Below are 24,353 nucleotides of genomic sequence, written 5' to 3' on the forward strand. Positions count from 1 at the left end.
GCCTCCTCCACACTAAGGGAACACAAATCATGTAAGAAAATCCCTTGGGAGGACAAGCAAGCAGTGTTCCTGAGAAATTCAGAGTGAGGCGTTTTCCATGACTACATATGTCAAGTGATGCAAAGGAAGAAAACCTCATAAAGACAGGCCAAGGTCATCTCACATTAATAACAGGGAGCTCATGGCTTTCAAACAGGAGGGGGCTGATTTCAAAATGACCAATGTCAGATACCAGAGGATGGAGAGGGCCCAAAGGAGAGTGGAAAGCCCATTCTTTGCTGTAGAAACTGGCCCGGCAATCCAGCAAGAACAATAAGCAGGGGGACTAAAGCCCTCCTGGGGAGCATTGGGTTGCAGAGTAGGTTCCCAAAACATTACCTTTTCTACAAATTAGCCAGCTGCGAGATTTGGTAAACATCATAAATCTCTAAGAACAGGGCTGCACTCACGAGGTAACCCAGGTGTTTGACCATAGAGGATGTTGAAATATGCAAGGCCAGCACTGCCTGTGCCAAATGGGTCACAGCCGCCCCTCTGTGCTTGAGTTTCCCAGGCCCCTTAGTGGAACTGCTCACAATTAACTGCTTTGTCTGTCACCGAGCCTGCCTCTCTGTCGGACATGGGGTTCCTCTCAGGTTGGTGGTCTCTCTCTCTCTCTCCCTCTCTCTCTTTCTTATTTCCACACACACATAGCAATCTGAATCAGAAATCACATCAGTCACCTAGAGCTTTTTGAGACTGTGCTAGCGAATCCATCACTTAGGATGTCAGGGTTGATGAAAGAGGCCGTGGGCCAGTGCAGAGAGAGCAGGGGCTGGGAATGCAGATTCAGGCTCCTGGTCCCTCCTCTTTGCCTCCAGATCTGAAGTGCTTTTGTCATTCTGTCCTTGAATATCCTCAGTTCAGGAATCAGAATGCGATTTTTAGGTTTCTCTCCATGTGGTTATTGCGAGCTAAATTTGAATATCAAGAATTTTGTAAATGCCCAACCACCTCCAGAACCATAATTTCTTCTTTCAAGTTTCTAACTGGGCCGTGGGTGTGAGAATGTGGGTAACCAATATGAGAGGAATCCCAGAGGTCCCTAAGGTGGCAACCCTTCCACCCCAAAACTCCTGACCACATACACGGAAGTCCCAACTTTGGGAAATCCAGCAGACTTTGGAACTTCACCAACTTCCTTTTCGCTCATCCCAGAAACTTCCAAATGTTCCAGTCCCACATCAACAAATGCGGTGATGGATAACGATGTCTTTCTTTTCGTTCAGTCTTGGAATTTTATAAGGTCTTCTTGAGAGAATACCTTAATTAAATACAGTGAAATAATTATATGTAGAGCACTCAATATGTACATAGCGCTGCCTTGCAGGGTACTGTGCTATATTTAAAAAAATAAATAAATAGACATAGTCCCTTCCTAAAGTAGTTTACAGTCTTTGCAGAAAGAAGATGCATCAACTGCAAAGCTGAGTGACACAGGACATGTGAATAAGGATCGACAAGAATAAGTAGCCCAGGAGCTCAGGAGTGGATGCACAGGTCAGATGAGGGGTTTAAAGAAGACTTCCTGGATAAGATGGACTTGAACCTTTCTTCACAAGAAGTAATCTAGCGGCAGAGAGCCCACTGGAGATGAAGCTTTGGGATGGACCAAGAATTTCAGCACCTCATCACTCCCATGCTGGCCCTGATGGTAATTCCAGCAATTCCAGAGAATTCAAAGAGTAGGAAACTCAGGTAGAATTCTACAGATTCTCTTAAATAGCATTTTATCATATGTGGCTTCACATTAAATATTAACTTTTACATATTTAGGGCTCATTATATATAATTTTAGGACAATGAATGGTAGGCTCTAAGTTTCCTGTAACTTTGTGTCCCGTTTCAGAGAGCTGACACATAAATGCGTGTGCTATGAATGAATAAGTGAATGAAGAGCCACAGGCTTTTTCTGAATGGTGTGCTACTCTTCTATCTTTCAGGAGTTTGCTTTCATTCACCATGACATTATAACATTATAAACGGAGCACGGATTTCAGAGTCAGATAACCAGAGTTTAAATGTAGCCTTTGCTAATTACTGGCTGATGACTTGGAGAAATCTACTTAACCTTCCTGAGACCTCGTTTTCCTTATTTGGAAAATGGGAAAATAACACTTCAAATGAAATAAGGCATGTGAAAGCCGTAAGCATAGCACTTAATACATAGAATTAACTTCTCCCTCACCAGCACCCAAGTTTCCCTGTTTGTTCTCTGGCATTTTAGTGACTAGTGTCATTTGTCTCTCCCTTTTTTCACTACTAAAGCAAGAATCTTTCTGATTCATCCATCTATGTATTTTTCTATCCATCAGTCCACTCCACTAATATGAAGCTATGTATTTCTACTGATAGCGCTTTGCTGATGACTTCAGCTCTGGAGTAATACACACACTTGCTTTCAAATCTCACCTCCTAAACCAAAGACCTTGTGTAGTTTCCTTAACAACTCTCAGTCTCAATTTTATCATCTATAAAATGGCATTCATTAGTTTACCATACCTTATAGAATTATTGTGAGGATTAACTGAAGTCATATACATAAAGCATTTATCATAGTGTCTGGCTCAAAAAAATGTTAGATATTACAAAGCTTAGCTTTTTATCCCTTCCATTTCTTCTCAGGAAGCTTAAGTTTCCAAAGAGGGCATGATTTAAATACCCATAACCTGAGAGTGCTTTTTGGAGTATTTCCTTAAAACTCGACGCTGAATCAAGGCACTCCGAGGGACTGAAAGCAAACATCTCTTTGTCATTTCACCAAGACAGCAGTCCTCCTCACACAACTCACAGTTGTTTTTTTTAGCTGTTCAGCTTCCTCTGTAGTCGTTGAAATGGAAAACTCAAGATTTCTCCCCTGTAGAGTTTTGTTTTCCATTTTATCAGAATCTGACTGAGATCTCAGACTTTCTTTCAGCACAGAAGAGGAGAAGGACAAACTACCAAGACGTCAGGACCCAGAGGCTGGGCACAGGGCCTGCGTGATCTTGCTGAAGTGGGCAGGGCATGCTGCCTGGTCTCCAGCCTCTCACAGCTTTGCTAGGACGCATTGACACAATATTTTTCTACATTTAGGATGGGACTGAAGTGACATCAAAAGGTTAAAGGGAATGTTAAGATGGTCTAGGCCATGTTTTTAGTCCATAATCAATACAGCTGCCCTCTTTGATGTGCCCCCTGAATACATATTCCACTAATTATGAATCCACATGTCTGTGTTCCCACGACATCCTAAAAGGCAGAAAATAAGTACCTCCCTCTTTCTAGCTCTGAAATTCCCTTGCACACTATATGTACGCTCAATATGTGCTTGCACGTTTAGAAGACACAAATATATGCATTCATATTTAAATGACAATTGAGCATCCTCAACATTTTTATTATTAATTATCATTATTTTATGCCATGGGGAAATAAAATAATCTTGTTATTTTTTCTTTTCCTACTCATCTTTCACCACAAGTCACCCTCACTCTCCCACACACGTGTCCTCCATGCTCACACTCAAGCCTCTCTTACCTGACAGAGTAAGAGCCACACGTGGGGTATAAAATCTTTCTTTAAAGCAGAACATTTTAGTGTCAAATTAAAAATGAAGACTATATATTCTAACTATCCCATCCACTGTACTGCAATTATAAACTGGATCATTTCACACTTCTAGGAAATTTCACACTGCCGTTTTTCCCTTAGAGTTTAATACCTGTCTTTGCATTAATAAATCTGTATTTATTATAAAGATCATGAACACTTTTACTCCATCTCAGACTTAAAGCTGTGGTTGAGAGAGATAAAGAAAGAAAGAAACCTCTGGAAGGTGTTTAGGTAAGAGAAAGAGAGCTAGGCAGGAATCAGGAGGACTAGAGACAGAAATATGAAGCTGAACACTGACTAGAGAAAAATAAGTCAACCTTTACAACACCGTGACTCCTTTTCAAGTTTGCATTGTCCACTTTCTCTTCATTTTCTGACAGTAGCTTGTCAACTGAATTTCATTCTAACAGCAGTAGCCTTATACACACCAGCACGCTGGCTTCTCTGGGCCCATAGCTAGCTCATTGTCAACCTGCCCCACGGGAGACCTTGTTATTCCTCTTCAGACGTCTTGATTGGTGGTTATAGTGGGATGGGGAGAACCCTCTGTGTTATAACTTCTGGCTTTATTTTTCACAGACTCAAAATCAGCTTTGAGGTGAACTGTATGTGCTGTGGCTCCGTAATGACTATTCAACAACGTGCTGTGTCCACAGGTGTCCCATTCAGAGCATCCAAGCTAATGGACAGTTAAGGAAAAGCCCGACAGCTGGTAGGCCTCCCTTGCTATTGCCAGTCTTCTTTTCACGCTCCAGGCAGTGCTGAATTACATAACACGTGCCCAGCTAAGCAAGCAAAGAAGCCCCGTGTTCAGCGCTCTCCATCCCCTCCAAACTCTAAGGTTAATACCACTTACCGACCTGGCTCCAGGGCAGGCTTTATACCTGCTCACAGTTTGGATAAGAATCAAAGAGATGTTTGTTTTGTAAGAAGAAAATCCCTTAAACAAATATGGCTTGGATTTCTGTTTGGCTTTAAAATAGTTTTTAACCAAACACTTATAAAGATTTCTCTCTCTTTCTATATATATATTTATATATTTACATATGTATATTTCATTCCTATTCATATATATATACATATATATATCTCCATAGTTTCATATTTCACCATATAAAAAGGTAACTCACTGTCTTTGCTCATGCCCACGTGCTAACTACAAAATTCATATGGCAATAGTGGCACTATTTCTCTTGTCGTTAATAGTGTTTATCATTGATGCCAAGTTCTAAGATAGGTGATAAAAGATATTTTATATATGGATTTATAAAGATATTGTATGTATGGATTTATAATTTTTCTATAACAATGTTATTTTTGCTAGATATTGACTAATGCTTGAGTGGCTTTTTTTTTAAATGAACATCAGAATATGGTTTCCTCTTTTTGTCCAAACACTATTTCACATTCATTTCTCAGTTGAGCAATGGCCACAGCCTTTGGAATGTAAACTTATGATCCCAGATTTAAATATATGTAAGCAGTAGAAATAAAATATTGTTTAATGTTTAAATTATAGAAAAAAGAGTTATCATAGTCTTGAGGTTAAGGTTCTATTTACAAATTTATTATTAGTTTTTTTTAATTTGTTTTACTTAGAACAGGCCACACGTCACTAGGATAAGTAAAAGAGTATGTTTTAATTTTCATTAATACATTGTACTACAAGTTACACAATAGGTTTGGACTTAGTCATGGAAATTGTATGAGATAAGATTTTTTTAATTGTGGTAACATTGGTTTATATCATTATATAAATTTCAGGTGTACATCATTATATTTTGATTTCTGTATAGATTACATCTTGTTTACCACCCAAAGACTAATTACAATCCATCACCACACACAAGTGCCTAATCATCCCTTTCACCCTCCCCTCTCCCCCCTTCCCCTCTGGTAGCCACCAATCCAATCTCTGTCTCTGTGTGATCGTTTGTTGTTTTTATCTTCTACTTATGAGTGAGATCATACGGTATTTGACTTCCCTCTGACTTATTTCGCTTAGCATAATACCCTCAAGGTCCATCCATGTTGTCACAAATGGCTGGATTTCATCGTTTCTTATGGCTGAGTGGTATTCCCTTGTGTATATATACCACATCTTCTTTATCCATTCATCCCTTGATGGGCACTTAGGTTGCTTCCAAGTCTTGGCTATTGTGCATAATGCTGCAACGAGCACAGGGGTGCATGTATCTTTACACATTCGTGTTTTCATGTTCTTTGGAAAAATACCCAGCAGGGGAATAGCTGGATAGTATTTAACAGTTGTTTTATCCCTGCTCAGGGACAGAAACGTGTTTGGTGGAAACTCCACAGGACTTTCCTGACACCCACCTTCCTAAACCATCCCCCTTCCCTCGCACGAGCATCTCATTACCCTCTCTTATTTTCCTCAGAACCCTTACCACTAACTGAAATCATGTCTCTTATTTGGTTCTTCTTTATGGAAAATGAAAGCTCAACGAAAGCAGGTCTCTTTCACGTTCTCACCTCTGTGTTGCAGGGCTGAGAAGGATGGTATGTGGGCATCTTGGAAATATTTGATGAGTGAGTAAATGGATGGATGTTTTCCAGTGGTGACTGCTATACTCTGTTTTAAAAATACAAAATGTACAGTCTCATACACTTGTTTTTTAAGAACGACTATTGACAGATATACACAGGCAATCCTCACTTTGCAGTTTTATGGGGCCATAAAATGATCACGTATATTGAAACCATGGAAAGTGACCTTAATAATCAATGGGAAAAATTATGATTGTTCCTGACCTTTTAAAATTTTTGTCAGATCATTAAAAACACTCTTACTATCAGTTATACATAGTATATGGAAATAAAAAATAAAACTAATATTTATTTAGGATACTGTAATTTACAACATTAGAAATATTGAGATTTAAAGTGTTTCATTTTCTGGTAAAATACTTATCAAGAGTACATTGAACAGCTTGCTTTCTTTTTCTCACTGTGTAAATTACAGTACAGGGGGAGCATCTCTTCTATGCCTTGGCAAATTGCCATATATCTCTCCAGGTTTGGAGTAGCCTCTGACATTTTATTCTTCATGCTTTTAATGTTGTAAAATATATTTGAGAATTACATTAAAGTGAGTTTTTTGCCAGCATCAATTCCTTTGGGACACCTTCATCTTCTTTGTCTTATCTGCTTCCCTCATTTATGTGATGAGTGTGTCTTCACTCAGTGTCTCTGACTGTATACACAGAGTATCTCAAATGTAGCAGCATCTAGGTTCCACCTTTAGTTATTTCCTCTCTAACTCCATGTATGTTTCACTTGAATTTCACTTCCAGTGTTAAATCACTTCTCATTTCTTGCCTGCACTTTCATTGCTATTGGCCAATTCCTTCTTTTAATGATCCATTTTTGAAAAATATCATGTGGGTTTATACTGGGAGACCAGGAGGGAACAATACTACGTGCTTCACTGTCTGTGCATAAAGTGAATAACAGATGCAGAGTGACCAATTATGGACAAATGATGAAAGAAGTGATGTGATGGGTCACTGGTTATAAAGCAAATCTGTTATTTATGTAGTGATTCACGGGCTAAGTAGCTAGCAGCAAAATTTGTACTTTATGCAGTTCCTTATAGTTAGTATCCTAAAATTTGAACCATGTTGTTGGGGGACTGGTGTTAATTAACTAAACTGTGGTAACCAAAATTCATGCATATTGGAACCATGCAAAGCAAAAACTGCCTTTAGTTGAAAATCTCATTTCTCTGCCAAACTTTCATATGACCTCTAAATACCTCTATGTGTGGGAGAAGCTACTTTAGAAACATGGAAAATTGGATTTTTACCCTTGGAAGTCATATATTAAAAACAGAGAGATTATAATTTTCTTAATGTCTTTCCCTGAGAAATAGGCAGAAGTAAATTTTTAGTCATAGCACAGGTCTAGGAAAACAAAATGTTGTCACTGTAAAGTTGTATATGTACATTTATTAGCCGGGATCAGAAATGCTTAAACCAGTGCTCAAACTTTCTCATGTATTATAATAGGCTCATCCTAGCAGAAGCTTACTGATTGATCAAGGGAACCAGACGAGGCAAAAACTCCATGAAATCACAAGATTTCACCCTCACAGGCCCCAAATTACCTAGACCAGGACTTGCAGACTAAACCCTAATCTGGAAAAAAATTAAATATAATATATCCTGGGCTAAATGGCTTTCTTTGAAAATATCTTGTCTAATCTCTGTGCCCAGGACATTTCCTGCCTCTTCTGACTCACAATTGAATTGGGGATTGGAAACGAGACAATTTTGATTTATTGAGGCTTCTTTTCTTTTAGCAAAGCTGAAAAAATAATTTTTAAGACATAAAAATGAAAAAGATCCATGTACTTTGACTCTGCCCTCACTATGAAGGATTCCATGGAGTTGGATAAAGAAAATACCTAAAAGAAAGGGAGAGTCTTCACGCCCCAGAAGGGTGTGTGGACAAGGAGGTGCTGACTGTGGGCAGTTAACCACATTACAGAACATCCTCCCAGGACAGGAACCCTTTCAACAAAGAACATAAAAACCTTTCTCCCTTTGAGGGACCAGCATGTTGTTTTTCTCCACATATTTTAATCAATATTTGTTGAACCATAACAATCTGGCTTTCACTGTCACTCTGGTGTTGAGTTTCATGAGTAACTACTTTTTCTACTGGCTGCAGAAGTAATGACTATATACGCCTGGCAGAAGATCATTCATTTGAGCAAAGGAAAATGAGCAGTTTCAAGGAAAGAGCGGGCATCTCTGTGTGGTGAATCAGTGGGCATTGAAAATGCCGTTACTCAAATTACAGAAGGCTCTCGTAGGTCGATTGACCTCTTTTGGAAGATGTGGCTTCAAACTGTTCTGTGTGCATACGAAACGTCTAGACCTGGTTACAGAGTTTTCTTGAAAGCCGATGAATCCAAGGAAACCTTAAAATAAGGAGCAAAGTGATAAAATATATTCTCCAGGAAATAAAAGTGTGAACATTCTAGCAAAAGTATGTTACAAGACCTCCTGGGGAGAAAGGTACAGTCATGAGCTCGGGAATTTTGAGTTTAGATGGGAGCCTGGTCACTGCTAACCAAGAGCTACATGCTTGAGGCAAATTCTCATCAAATAGCCTCCCCAGATGTTGAGGGTGCCCACAAAGTTCAAGAGACCTGAGTAGCCTGAGTCCAGCTCATGCTCCGTTCTGAGGATAGTTCTATTTTTCCACAATTCCTTCAGGCCTAGAACACTCATCTCTTCCCCCAAATGAGCTTTTTCTCTAGAATTCTTCTTTTTATCAATGGCACTAGAATACTCCCAAATCGATCAGCTTTAACACCTCATTTTTCACTCACCCTTCATGTACCCACTTTCCATCCTAATGTCTAGATTTCAGATAGCTTTTATTTTCCTTCGTAGTGTCTCCAGAAAGGATTCTTCCTAACTACCAATTTACACCAAGGCATCAGGAATTCATTCATTCATTCATTCATTCTTCCTTTCTTTCATTTGTTATTGTGCAAACCATTGGGCTAAGAGCTCCATGATTAAGTAGGGAAGAGATAGTCATTTAAAGCAGCTGTCATATGACAAGACTGAAGTAAGGATTCACGCTATTGCCTCTACCTAGAACTCCCACTTTCTCCCTTATCTCTTCAGTCTTTAAACATAAGTCAGGAGACACTTCCTCCTGGAAGCTGCCCCGAATCCATTCCCAGCTGAATTAGGTGTCTCTCCTACAGGCTTTCAAAAGTACTTATCTAGATCACTGCATTGACATTGCACTGATTAGCTGTTTATGTGCCTGCCCCCCAAATAGATTGTGAGATTTGAAGACAGAGACTGTGTTGTATTCATCTCTGTATCGCTAGTACTTAACACAGAGCTCAGCACATTGTGTTCATGGCATATTTTTGAATGAACGAATGAATGAATAAAAAACTATAAAAGAAAAATCATAGGAAGTTGTGGAACAGAAAAAGGAGTAAGTATTCATTTTAACTTGGAGAATAAAGACAATTTTCATGGAGGAGATGGTATTTAAGCAAAGCGCTGAAGCGTGAACAGGATTTCCAGAATTTAAAAAGATCAAGGGTTTGTGGGGGAGGGGTGGTACATAGAGGATTACTTTTTAAAACCTAACTGATTCTCTCCACCTCTAATCTGCTACTTCTCTAAGAATAATCTTTCTTATACTCTACTAAGTTTTTGTCTTTCCCTGCTTGGGAGGAACTTCCATGATTCCCAACTCTCTGACATGATAGAATTCAAGTAGGTTGGCTTGCACGTCAATGGTCTTGCTATTATTACCCAACACTTCTCTTAACTTTCACTCTCTGGACACCCACTCTCTGCACAAATCATGCCCGTCTGTTCTCTGTCTCCCAGTATCTTGCTTGTTTTCATCTCTTTGGCATTCCTCTTTCTTCATCCCACACCTGCAATGCTTCCCCTCTGCCTTTCTGCCATGTACACTATCACTCTGTCTGAAAATCCTACCGGCTTCATGCAACCTCCCTTTTCCACTCAAACTAGAATGCTTTCTTCCTCTAGATAACTTGATTGAACCACTCGTTTACCATTTATTCATATGCTACACGGTGTGGTGTTCTAACTATAAGTCTGCTTTGTCCCGCCTGTGAAGACCCAACTAAGGTACCTACAGGTTAAGATAATGGATTATGTCTTTTTGTAATGTGCACAGTGTCTCATATATTCTATTGATTAAAAATTCTCAATAAATTAAGCACTCCTCTAAGGATATACGAGGGGTCTTTACTTCAGGCAGACATCTTATTATTTGGCTACCAGAGATGAGGGTGCTTACAAAAGATATAAGATTTAATTTAATGAGAAGAAATAAAATTCTATTATAGGTTCATCTATGTTATGAAATCACTAACTTTGCCTATGTTATGAAATAAAAACTTCCTACTTCCCTCTTTCATTGGTAGAATTATAGTCATAGTTAGTTTTACCTCTTTCATGCAGCCAAAGTAATGACTTTTTTTTTACTGTGTGACTAGCCCTTTAAGATAGCGCATCCCTTTCACTGTTTTTGCCCTCATAATCATGGAGCCCCTTCACGCTTTTCAGCCTTCCAGGCTTTGCCCTCGTCAAACCACATCAATACCAGTCTCAAACCCTAATTGTAAAAGACATCTAGAGGGACAGAGGCTCAGCACTTGACTTCATCACACACACCAGGCTACGGGGCATGGAGAATCCATCACATAGCCTTTCCCAGCCTCCATCCCTCCGTGCCCCACTGTTGGGTGTCCAAGCTCAACAGTGAATGCGTTCCAACGGGAAACTGTAGCAGGATTTGTTTCCCATCCTTCGGTCCCTATTGTATGCTCAGCTGCGCTGGAGCTAGCTGCTAATCAAAGCCAGAGACTCTCATACACAAACAAGCACGGCATTGTGGCCTCCCCCAGGGCTGGAACACAGCAATGCAACAAACAATGTAGTCAGGTGATAGCAGGCTGGAGGAACAGACAGAACATCTCCCAGACACCCTTCTGCCTATACTCCCCGCCTCCCCTTCCTCAGCTCAACCCAGCTGAGCCACCAGGCCAGGCAAATTGATGCTCGAGAAAACAATGGAGATTGAAACAATATACAATCATACGCAATCAGGGGCCGCCCCGTGGCTTGGCGGTTAGGTGCGCACACTCCGCTACTGGCGGCCCGGGGTTCAGATCCCGGGCGCGTACCGACGCACCACTTCTCCGGCCATGCTGAGGCCGCATCCCACATACAGCAACTAGAAGGATGTGCAACTACGACATACAACTATCTACTGGGGCTTTGGGGAGAAAAAGGAGGAGGATTGGCAATAGATGTTAGCTCAGAGCCGGTCTTCCTCACCAAATGGGGGAGGATCGGCACAGATGTTAGCTCAGGGCTGATCTTCCTCACAAAAAAGAAAAAAAAAAAAGAAAGAAAAAGTCAAATTTATCTGATAATCCACAGTCCCATAGTTTCTCCATTTCCACCCTCTGGAAGAATTTTGTTACTTGCTCCTTAAAGCCTTACTAATTGGTCTGCACTTCACTGCCACATTTCTCACCTCTTCCAATTCAGAGGTTCCTGGCCACTCCACAGGTCTAAAGGACATTCCAATTTCACTGCAGCAATATGAGTCAAAATAGATACAATATTTGAACATTCTTAAGAGACAAAGTGTGATTTTGCTTAAATTCCACCAAAAATAGAGATAAGCAATCCCATGTCACATTAGGTGAGCAATGAAATTCATTCCCTTTTGAGGAAAATAGCCTCTGATACTTAGGCTGATCTTCCTCACCAAAGATACATTAAAATTGCCTTAAGAAGAGTACACAGCATCCCTGCTCTGTTGCTTGTTTTCCATTGTTGCTCAAGTTCTAATGAATGATGATAAATGGGCTATACCTTGGTATGGACTTGGAATTCAGATAAGGATGGAGTTAATTAGAGATGGGAAGAAGACAAGGGAATAATATTTGTTCTTCAAAGTAAAATTGGACTTTTTAATAGAAATGCCCAAAGCCTAAACTTTTTCTGATTTAAACAAGATACTTAACATTATACATTACATTTGGCGAATGAAAGTCACAGTAGAAAACTAACCCAGGATTCTAACTGGCCTGTGTGTAGCTAAGCCCTGGGCCTGGAGCGCTCCTGTTGTGTTCCAGCCCATGCAAGGGAGCCTCTCAGTCTCCTCCTTGATTCTCTTTCATGATCCCCCCGAAGGTGGAGAAGACATGGATAGAAACAATGGATTCGAGCGTGGACAGCTTTATGGAAGAGTTAGCTCCGGCGACCTAACTGGCAGCCCCGCATCCGAGATTGCTTGCATCCTATTTGAGGCAGGAACTCTTCACTGGAACAACTAACATTGCTTTGTCTTCAAAGGCTCCCTCTGAGAAGACCAAGAAGAGGACAGGGTTGCTCCACAGAGCCGAATTGTCTTCATGGCATTATTATACCAAGAGGCATCTAGAGCCCAGGGGATCTGGAAAGCAAACAAGACAAATCTACCCCAGAGAAATCTCCTAACCAGCTCCACCAGAGCCAGATGGACCCAAAGGACCCAAAGATAGTTGCCCAGTAGTTCATCTGCAGTGGAGGAAACCTCAACACTATCTAATAGAATTTTTTGTGAGGTCTGAAGTTCCCCTCCCCAAGCGTAGGGCTTCTGTTGATTAGATTTTTGGAAATTTTCCCTAAGATCTCAATTCAAGTCCACTTCTATTTCTTTTGTCTTCTTGGTTATGCTGCCTTTGAAGTTAACCACTGTCATTTTAACCTCTTGTATTAGATCATCACTGGATGAGCTGTTAGAAACCCATGGAGTTAGCCTGCTTTTAGGACATGTGGATCTAGTAGAAATTGGTAAAAATCTACCTCTACCCATTTATTTCTGCTGAATTGCTTTTAATTTATTTCTCCAAACCAAATTCATTTATGACAGCCTTGAAGTACATCTTCAAGTCCCCAAATACCACATATCAGAGAGCAAACTCTGTGATCTCATCAGACTAAAAACCACCATTTCAAAAGGCTAAACGTCATTTCAGGTTCAAATTGGTGGAAATCTCAGTCCTGGCCTCGACCATAAAAGTGTCAACTTTCCCCCATCCTCTACAAACAGGAGTGCGGTTCTCAAACCCATATTTCATCTGACTCATTTTAAACTAGAGCCAATTTGTACACTCGTCATTCCAAATAATAACAGAGCAAATAAATAACTCCCCAAAGAGTGTCAAGCCCCGGAGCGACATGCATCAAAAACGTTTGCCGCCCTTGCATTTTCCCCACGTGCAGTGCATGAGGCTCACTCCTCTCAGCCCAGAACAGGCAGAGGTTCCCCGGGCTCCTGGGACCTGCTAAAGAGGTTAGGTTGGATCTGGGCAGAATCAGGCAGCGGTGGCTTCTGGGGAGATTTTTCCCCTGGACACGTATCCGGGAGGGTCCTCAAGGGTAAGAATGGAAGACAATGTGTACTCAGCTTGACCTTTAATTGGCACACACTTAGTTCCACAGGATTATCTGTTCCCGTCTAAACAGCATATCCTTTGCTGGGAAAAAGATTTTTTGTTTGCTTCATAGGATTATGTTTGTTTGCATTTTCCTATTTCCAATGTTTTTACAAGAGTCCATAATATTAATTTAGTAAGCTTTCTTATGATTTATGTTTACTCATATCAAACTAAATAAATTGAATTTCCATCTTAATTGGCCCATTTAGTAGAAACAAATGCACATGTTAATGTGTGTACAGCTATTAAGAATATAGTGTACATCAGTTATAATGTTGATTTTCAAAGCAGGACACAGACTGGTTCATACAACTATTTTAAAAAGTTACATCAGAAAAACTGTAAAAGTATAGCAGAGTGTTAATAGTGATGTCTATTTTGAGGAGCATTATAAGTGATCTTTTTCCCTCTTTGTAATTTTTTAAAACTTGAATATCTTGTACCGTGGACACATATTTTTTCTAGAATGAGAAAAAAATGATGTTTCTTCAGGCATATATTTGTTTTCCTAATAACAAACATAATAAGGAAAAAAATCCCTTTCATTATTTTTCACATAGTTAAAATTAATCAAGCTTTTCACAAGTTTGACATGCACTGAGCTATATTTGAGAGCATATTGCCAGAGACATGAAATTTAATAGTGAAATGTATATTGTAAACAAGAAAAGAGACTGGGAAGAAAGCAGTTATTCTATTGTTTTAAGATTTAAGTACCTACACCTATTAAAATAATCTACTAAACTATCTGCTTTCTTTCCTATAGCAGCTTCAGGCTTCCTCATTTGAACCCCTTGGAACATATTTAAAGAAATATATTGCATGCAGAAGGCAACATTTCTTTTTGGTAGAAATTATTTTTTTGAAGAACTAAACGGATCCTTGCATATGATTCTCCAAAGCTGCAAGGTTTTGTGTGTGTGTGTGTGTGTGTGTGTGTGTTTTAAGCCAAAGATCCAACTTTTGACTTAGTATGGACACTCCATCTGGCCAGCTGGATGCCCAGTGGAACCCCTCTGATGTTCTTATTGTCAGAAATGAAAGCCACTATATGTTAAAACCTCAGAAATGATCCTCTGCTACTGGGAGCAACAATTTCATAGCTAGTTATAGAAAAGGCCATATTATCAGCAAATAAGGAAGGCCATTGTGAAAACACTGTTTTCAAGTTTTGTGTGGTCTCCCTTTGTTTTAGCCTGAGTGAAGATTTTCTCTGTTTCCTAAGAGTGTTACCAAAATGTGATCCTTATTGATTAAATCTAGACTTAGAGGCAAAAAGCCCTGGCTCTTTCTCTGGGCAGCCCAGTGTCTTCAAGAAGTCACATAGATGGATGATACCTGCTCTACTTCCATTCTAGTTTGGAAGGGGACAATCGAAGAGAGTAATAGATGTTCGAACCCTAAAGAAGAGAATACTCTAGCGTGCAGAAATCATAGTACATTATATCCCTTTCTTATCAAGAATGAAGTTTCCTAAACACTTCTCTCTACCTTTTAAGGCAAATTAAGAAGGCTGCATTTGGATTACTTACACGCTCTCCAGGGAAAGGTCTAGAAGCACTGGAAAAGAAGCCCATGTCATACCTAGCAAGGGGCCTTTTACTCTTAAGGGGCTTTGGTCAAGTCAATGGCAATTCATATGGTGACTGTAAATTTCTTTTATAAATAATCAAACATTGTAAATATTATTTGGACATGAAGATATAGGTGTGAGCAGCTTTTGCATTTAGCAAAAAGTGTTATTGCCAATAACTCTCGTTGTTTTTGTTAAGCTATGGATGTCATGATTGGAGCGTTCTGATCCCTTTCCTAGTCTCTCAAGTTTGTCGAACCAAACACTAGTGGCTGGATCCTCAAAGTGAGGTCTCCAGGCCAGCAGCATGGCTGTCACCAGGAGCTTGTTAGAAATGCAGATTCTGAGAGTTCACGGAGACCTACTGAATCAGAATCTGCATTTTAGCAAGATCTCCAGGTGACCAATATGCACATTCGAGTGTGAGAAGCACAGCTATAGCGTAAACAAAGTGTTGCTAGTCAATCATAAAAACCTAAATTTAGTACAAATAACTGATTGAAAAATTTTGTATGTACCTTGACAACTCTTGGGAAGAACTATAACATAATATTTAGTATAAGAGTTCATAACCATTTTAATTTAGTCTTTTTTAGGATTATCTACTCACTTTTTTTTTTCACTATGACTCAGATTTCCTTTTCTTCACACCCGTCACACATCTTTCCTCCTACTCACTTCATCGGGGCAAACTTACCTTCCAGCACCTTAGGCAATCTCTAGGTGTCCTGAGAAAATGACAATGACAAACAGCAGAATTGGGGAAAGAGAAAGACAGAACTGGCCCCACTGATTTTATTAATAATAGCTCACGTGTAGTATGACAGTATACAGTTTATAAACATCGCATTGTCACAGTTTACCTTTATCACCAACCTGCGTAGGTAAAGCAGGTAGTATCATCATCATTGTCATCATCTTACACTGAAAAGTCTGAGGTTCCAGGAGATTCAATGACATCCTCAGCATCCCATACCAAACAACAGGCAGAACTGTGATGAAATACATGTGTGTTCCTGAATCCAAGCCTTGACTCCTTCCTCTGAGCTGATGCCTCCATGGTGGCAGCAGGAGCCAGGGAGGACGTGGTTGTGCTGACATCACCAACGTCAGCAGTAAGGTGGCTGCACCTTGGACTGGAGTGCCCTGTATGCACGATGCTCTCCTAGATGCTATGGGAAAGGCCAAGGTCAACAGTCTGATTTGGGGACCTTACATGTCAAACCCCCCAGGTCTTGAGCATGTTCACATGTTCTATATATTTCTTTTCAGAAGAAAGGAGTTTTGGATCTGCATTTAGAGAGAATGTTCTGACAGTGTGGAGAGGAGAAGCATTTCAAGAAGCAGAGAGTCTCACCTAGGTTTCTGTTTGTATGTTTGCTAGAGAACTCAACTGGGCATGAGAAATAAAAGCAGTAGAGGAGGCAGAGCAAAGGGGGACTTTCATGAGGTGAAATCAGCACTTTCATCGTCCTCACCACATACTTCCTAGTAGTCAGACTCTTGGTTCAGTCCTTCACATTCATTTTCTAGATTAATATCCATGTCAATCCTAGGAGGTAAGTATTAGTGCCCTCATTTTAGGGATAAGGAAATTGAAGTAAGAGAAACCACAATATTTTTTGATCACACAGCTAGTAAGAAGTGTAGCTGTGGTTTATACCTTGGTTTCTTTGACCTAGGAGCTCAAATATTGGAGTGTTGGGGCTAATACATCACCTGCATCAAGATGGCTTGTCACATGTCTAGGTTCCTTGATTCCACCCTTCAAATCAGAATCTCTGGGGATGGGCCCCAGGCTTCTGGATGTTAAGACATGACTTTAGTTATTCTGATAATCATTGAAGACAGGGAACCACCACTTGAGGTTATTTGGCCTCTTATTGTACATACGTTGGAGTTTAGTTAGATATGACAGGCAACTGGGAGATAAAATTAATTAGCCAAAGAAAGAGATGGCATTATACTATAGAGGAGAAAAAAATACCCAAACTAGGAATTTTAAGACATTTGTTTTAATATTTGTATGGCATTTAATGGGGTTACTTTAACCTCTCTAAGATTTAAGGGTTCATATCAATTAAAAAACAATCCTGCTCAGCCTACCTAAGTAGAATTGTTACAAAATATGATGAGAATATAAATGTGAAAAGTTCTGAAAGGAAAATGTTTTATAGCTACATTGGAGTTATGATGAAAATAACGCTTCAAGTGATCAGTCTTGTAGCTTTGAATTATATGGTCTGTTAAAGAAGAGGCAGGATTTCTCTCTCCATTGTGGAGGTAGCCATGCGTCAGAGACCACACAAAGTTTGGGGCCTTAAAGTGAACGAGGTGGAGCATGGATAGGAAGACACTCCAGAGAACTGGCAGGCCTATATGACCTTTGGAATAAAGAAGTGAAGAAAAGAGAGATGGAGAGGTTTCTTCTAGAGGTTGGAGGCTGAGAATGGGGGTGCTCAGGTTTAAATAGGAAATTGGTACCAGTCAAGGTCATTGGCACATGAAGGGCAGAGAAAATGGTATTCAGAGTCATTTATTTATTTTTCACTCATTTGCCAGATACTTATTGGGCATTTTCAAGGGGCCCTATCCTAGATATTATAGGGTTCTTGAGATGAATGAGAGAGAGTCCCTGCCTTCAAGCGTGCATGGTGTGGGTGGGGTGGAGCTGGTAGTAATGGTGAGTAATTACGATAGGTAAAAGGTATGCTCTCCAGTGTCCACACTGCTCAGAAAGCAGGAGTTGGAAGTCACTGGAAGCGGTGATGGAGAGGCTGAGAAGAAAAGAGGAGGGGAGAATCAGAGCTCCATCTAGAGGGAGGATTCACCTGGGAAAACCTTCCCTGGGCGCCTTCACTCCCCAACTCATTGGCAGTGTCATCCAAATGCCACAGCTGAAGTTGGAGGATTTGCTTTCTTTTCCTCCATGTCTATATTTTCACTGAAGGACAGTCATCTCACATCTGGTATAAATTTTCCTGAAAAGATCATCTAGGGTGAGGTGTTATGCCTTTAAAATTATATTTATTCTAAATAATTCAGACTGATTTCTTAAGATGTCACTTTCAATAATTTTTTTTCTGCTCTATTATGTGGCAAACATGAAATGAAAACACAAACGTATTGGGAGTTCAATTTCTCTTCCAGAACAAAAGATATTAAAGCAACAAAAGGACAGCGATGCTTTTGAAATAAATATTATCACCTTCTCCATTTAGCTTTTTGTGAGTTACACTTTCCTTTTTCTCATAAAAATGTTTTTTATCCCTTTGTCGCTGGAACTTCTTAGGACAAAAACCTTGTATGTACATATCTTACTCTAACTTGTGTTGGAGTAACTTGTGTTTTAATCTTATTATTCACATATACATTGAGCAGACCATAAGCTGCTCGAAGGCATATTTATTTATCTTCATATCCCCATCCCACCACCTGGCATGTAATAGGGCAGTCAATATCTGTAGACATCTGTTAAGGATAAGAATAAAATAACAAGTCCTTTACTTCAATCTCCTTCTCCAAATAGGATTGTGCTCAAATCATTCCCTTCAGTACTCATTCAAGAAACAATTAAAAATGTGAGACTCAAACTGAGTAGAGAATGGAGAGATTTGAGAGTTTTCTCAATGAAAATTGGAGTAGAAACTCAAAGAGTCATGATCAATTTGAAGCATTTGGAGAGAGAGGGTGAGGAAGAGAGAGGAGAAGGGACAGAACTGAAATATTTGGAAATGAATGTTCATATTTGGAAGTTGAGGAGGAAAAAAGAAAAAAAAACAGATCAGAGGAGTGGCCAAAGAAGTTGGAAAAATATCAAGATAATAATATGTCAAGGAAGTTACAGTAAAATATAATAAGGCGGTGTTAGCAGGCAACGCAGCTGCATGGCAAGGAAAAGGAAGAAATGCAAAAAGCCATTGATTTGATGAAATGAACTGTGACTTTTCAAGTGTTTCTTCCAGAGATGGCTGAGGCTATCATGGATTATCATTGTTTGAGATCTCTTTTAATTGAATTTCTAACAAAGGATTTCACAAGTTAGCATCACTTACCACACACAAAGCGTTTGGAATTGTAAAACTGTGAGCCCTAGAGAAAAGAACCTTCTGTGTTGTATTTAAATATACTACGTTGTCCAGCAAAGTATTATGCATCCTGCACATATATAGCAAATATTGTTTATTACTGTTAAATTGACTTGCCATAGCAGCAAGAAACATTGTGTTGTTGAGGTAGCCCCTAGGAAAGTGTGATGAAGATAAATAATCCTGGCTCCACCCCTTCATTGAAGTTGAGAAGCTGAGAGGAGAATGAAGTCAACATTTACTGCAGTGATGAAAGGGTAAGCTGATCCTCGCCAGGTTCTGAGTCAAAAAGAAAAAAAATCTAGTTGAGTCTATAGAGAGTACATTGGCCCTGAAAACAAATTTGAGTGAACCAGGTCAGAAAAACGTCAAAATTTCAGCTAGCAAGGTCCAACCTTCCATGCATTCCAAGATATGGGCAACCGTTCCTCATACATATGTACATAAATGGATATATGACATCACAGATATGGGGAAGGAATTGGGCAAGACATCATGGGACCTCTTGGATGGCAAGAAACAATGGCAACTGAATCAATAAAAGGAAGAAATGAGAGCAAGAGGAGGGGGAACAGGTGAGTGTAAAATTTGGAAGAAGTGGGAACAAAAAGTTAGAGATACAGCACGCTATTTGTGTTTTAAAATGATGTGTTGATTTTTGCTAAGCACAATTCTTAGAATCAAGAGCCTGTGTCAGTTACTAGGACTCACTTCTTTTAAGATTAATATACAGCAAGAGATTTTTTTTTTTCACTGAGCATGAAGTTTAAGAATCTAGAATTCTTTTAGGAAACTCACTATGAGGATCTTTTTTATTTAAAATGAAACTTTATCTAAATCTACTGTGAAGAAATGGCTCCAAAATAAAGCCCAGTAGAAGAAATTAAAATTTATTTCTCAAAATATCTATCTCAGGCATGAACTATTCACTGTATTCCTTCTTTGCCTACCCTTAAGCCTAACCTTAAGAAATAGGGATTTGTGGTGAATGTGATCTACATAATCAAATCCATAATATTACCATAATTATAATGCCCTCTGATAATGTTACATTATAGCTACACTTTTAAACCACAGAAATTTTAACTTCTTATTTACCAAATACTAAAATAGGGAGGAACAAGAGGCTTGTTATATTGGATAATCTAGAAAGACCGTACGACACTGTGAAAACTATGCCACATAGATGACTGGCATGAAGTGCGTGGAAAAATGGCCCAGTGGATGGAAACTTGAATTGGCCACAAACAGCAAGAATGGAGAACAACTTTCCGAAGTGAGGCCATGGCCCATATTTCACTCAAGCCAATTGACTCTGGATGAAAAAAAGCAGACTCAGCTCCTAAAAACAAGGTCCGTATCAGAATATTATTTTACCTCAGGGCGATGACATGGCCTTGTGCCAAGAGGAGACAAAAGTTCTTCTGATTATTCATTAGAACAGACAACATTCTTCACCCTTATAGAGAAGCCCCACTCAGCATCCAAGCAATGGAACAGGGCAGTGGGAGAGCCCTGACGCAGCCTGATGCCCCAGAGGAAACCACACCGTCAACGGGGCTGAGGCACACCCAGGTGTAGAAGGTGTTTGTTCTCTGATCACCCTGGGTGGTCTCAATTTGGACACTACCTTCAGGAGGGAAGTCAAGAACAACTTCCCTCATCACTGTGCCGCCATGTTAAAAAGCATGTCTTGGGGCCAGCCTGGGGGCATATTGGTTGAGTTAGCACACTCCACTTCGGCGGCCCAGGGTTCACAGGTTAGGATCCTGGGCGCGGACCTATGCACCACTCATCAAGCCATGCTGCGTTGGTGTCCCATATACAAAATAGAAGATTGGCACAAGATGCTAGCTCAGGGACGATCTTCCTCAAGCGAAAAGAGGAAGATTGTCAACAGATGTTAGCTCAGAGCCAGTCTTTCTTACCAAAAAAAAAGGAAAAGAAAAGAAAAACAAAGCATAAGTCTTTGGAGAACTGGAATTTATATTCTGAATTCTGACTTCTGGCCTTCCATCTACCGTTAACTTACTACACCATTCTGAACAAGCAACTAAACTCGGTCTCTTGTGAAAATTTTGAATAGTAATAAAAACACCACATGGCAAATAGGAATATGATCAGAATTCATGTGAGAATGTCATTTAAATGAGAAAGCAACAGTTATCTTCAAAGGGAAAATAAAACATTTAAATTTAAAATATTTGATTTCTAAGATTGATTTTATTTATAAAAACAATTAAACTATTTGGGGACCTTATTTCTCTCAGGTTATTTCCAATGATCAGGCTTTGTGAAAATTTAAACAGGCCATTGGCTTTATTGGAGTAAACAAAAAAAAAATGCCCATTAAAAAAAAAATGTAGGCCCTCCTACATGTTGCTATACCAAGTAAAGTACATGGAAACTTTCAACAAATTAGTAAATTTATCATTCCAAATATCATGGCAACCACAGAATTACATATTATTATATATTATTATACAGTATATATACTATATTGTACTATTTATACTGTTATATACTATTATCATTCTATATAATACCTCATTTAAAAGTCAGGTAATAAAAGGTTATATATTAACAGTAGTTTCATTTCTCTCTCAGCTGTAGCTTTGAAAATATATTGTATTTTATTTTGTAAACTGTACCCACACGTGAACAACTGGAACACAGCACCTCACGCGGTTTTGTACCGCATTAGGTAGGTATTCCTTATGGAGGCCTTTCCCTAAATGAGGAGCAAAATGTCCTAAAGGGGGCCTGGGGACAGCAGGAGAGGAAGGATCCCCTTCTCAAGATTTAAAGGACAATTAGTCACTCAAAGCGCAAAAGTTTCTTAAAGCACAGGATAATGCCATTTGCATTTTTTAAAAATAAAATAATAAAAAATCTCATCCTCTAGTTTAAATGAGAAAGTACAAATACTGCCACTCTGAAATTATTCATGTCCCGAAGGGGAGAAAAAAGATAATATCCACTCTGGTTTTCTTTGAATTTAACTGGACTATAAATGTTCTTTTAATGATTTGGGCTTTAAAGTACGTAATTTACTTAAAAAGGAGCATAATGAAGATGGAAAATACAAGCTTTATTTTCTCTGCTTTTGTTTCACTCCCATTACTTTGTAATATTTGCACATATTAATTCATCCCCAGATGATCAAGGGGCTAAAATGGGCTCTACTGTTTCATCAATTCCACATTTTCCTGGGATCATGAAATTGCTTCATTCTGTTATTAGTTCCAAGGCTCTTCTTGGCAGGTCCTGAATCTCCTCCCAGGCCCTTCCCTCCAATACACACACACACACACACACACACACACACACACACACACACACAGATGCACACTCACACACGTCACCCTTCCAAGCTGCTAAAGCAAAATGCCTACTAAGATGAAAGATGCTAAAAGACTGGAACTTTGTCCGCCACACTTTTCATTCTCCCCTTTCATCACCACCCCTCCCCGCCACATGCCACTCCTATTTTTTCAATGCATCCCCAAACTTAAAAAGCAGCTGTTAACACAGATAGGGGTGAGTTAACAACAGTGTATATAAACTCAATGTGTGTTCTTGTGTTCTTGTGTATGTGTGTGTGAGTGCTGTGTTAAGGAGAAAGGTGTGTGTGTGTGTGTGTGTGTGTGTGTGTGTGTGGTAAACAGAGAGGAAGTTTATGTTCTGTGTGTCAAGTAGGGAAGGGAGTTGAATACATTCCTCGTTTTAAAAATATTTTAACTTAGAAACATCAACTCAGAAACTGAGTATCTGGCAAATAAGTAATAAATATACTCTAGCTTTATGTGGGTGAAATAAAAAGTTCAAGTGCTGGGGACAGGGCAGTTATTAAAATTAGCATTCAAATGAGAGAGGGGGTTTAAAGTGTGCCTTTTAAACTTTGGACTTTAATCATTTCTAGACCATTCTTGGGCTGGCAGGCAGCACAAGGATTGCTAGATGCTCTGTGAGAGATGCTCTATGTGTGCTGGTACTGGGAAGAACAACCCCCACATCTTACCTAGAAATGCCAGCTAAGAGTCATCAACTGGCAGGCCCTGGGGAAATCGCAGAGGCAGAGAAAGGATGGGAAATGAGCCCCGCTTGCTCAGGCTGCCTTACTTTCTCTCTCTTCTCTACCCAGCCACAGACACACCTACTAAAGCAGGTTTACAATGAGCAAACCCCCTGCACGTTCTCCAGCTGGTAGCAGGAACACTATCCAAATGCATGCATAGCATCACAAAAGCTCCTTTCCTTCCACTCATCTAAGGGCACCCGCACTACCCTGACCTGACTCCCCCAAAACACGCCTCAGTTTGCCTCTGGAGCCGATCAGCCTTGAAAGCAGCCCCACCAGCAAAGACACCAAGGCAGCCTCTCTCTCACTCCTACCATCAGCATCTGCTGGCACCCAGAAAAGTGGCAGAAGGTGAAGGGAAACTCGATTGGAGACACCTCGGAGAATCGCGCAGTCCTTTTCACTTACTTTGAGTTGCAAATGTGCTCTGGGCGCTCCGGCTGCCTTTGTTGAACGGGGCGAGGTGGTCTGCTCCAGGTACCCGAGTCGCTGCTGCTCGTTGCGCGGCGTCTGCTCTCTCCCTCCTGGACGGTGACTCACTGGTCTCTTTCTTCCTCTCTCTCCCCTCTGGATTTTCCTCTGCTCTGCGGTTCCCTTGGCGGGATTTTTGGACTGGAAGGCGGGGAATCTGATCCTGCCTTGGACTCAATTACGCCCTGACAGGGAGGGAAAGGAAGGGAAATGGAGAATGGGAGGGATGAGGGGAGCGGGCAAGGAGAGGACGCAGGCAGGGCGAGGGAGGGAGCGCGCCTTTCCCTCGCGAGCTGATTGGGAAGCTTATTAAAAGAAGAATTCTCCGGGGGCAGTCTCTCCCCACAGGAGCTAGCACACGGGTTTGAACCAAGAGGCCAGGAGATGGAACACTGTGTTGTTTTTAGCAGAGAGCGCGACATGATCTTTCTTTTCCAAACTTTATGCATGACCTGTTTTTTAGACGGGCTCATTCCC

General features: G+C 40.1%; 1 protein-coding gene across 2 annotated transcripts in view; it reads right to left on the bottom strand.

Moving 5' to 3' along the window:
* The window catches only part of PTN (pleiotrophin), a 100,501-nt gene extending 76,424 nt beyond the window's left edge, over window positions 1-24,077 (bottom strand). The window contains exon 1 of one of the 2 annotated variants that reach the window (XM_058569365.1): window positions 23,814-24,077. The gene's annotated coding sequence lies outside the window, so the exon portion shown is untranslated. The remainder of the gene's footprint in view (window positions 1-23,813) is intronic. The other variant, XM_058569356.1, reaches the window with a different exon arrangement.
* Window positions 24,078-24,353: the final 276 nt, after the last annotated feature.

The sequence above is a fragment of the Diceros bicornis genome, chromosome 3, assembly GCF_020826845.1.
Source record: "Diceros bicornis minor isolate mBicDic1 chromosome 3, mDicBic1.mat.cur, whole genome shotgun sequence".
NCBI lineage: Eukaryota > Metazoa > Chordata > Mammalia > Perissodactyla > Rhinocerotidae > Diceros > Diceros bicornis.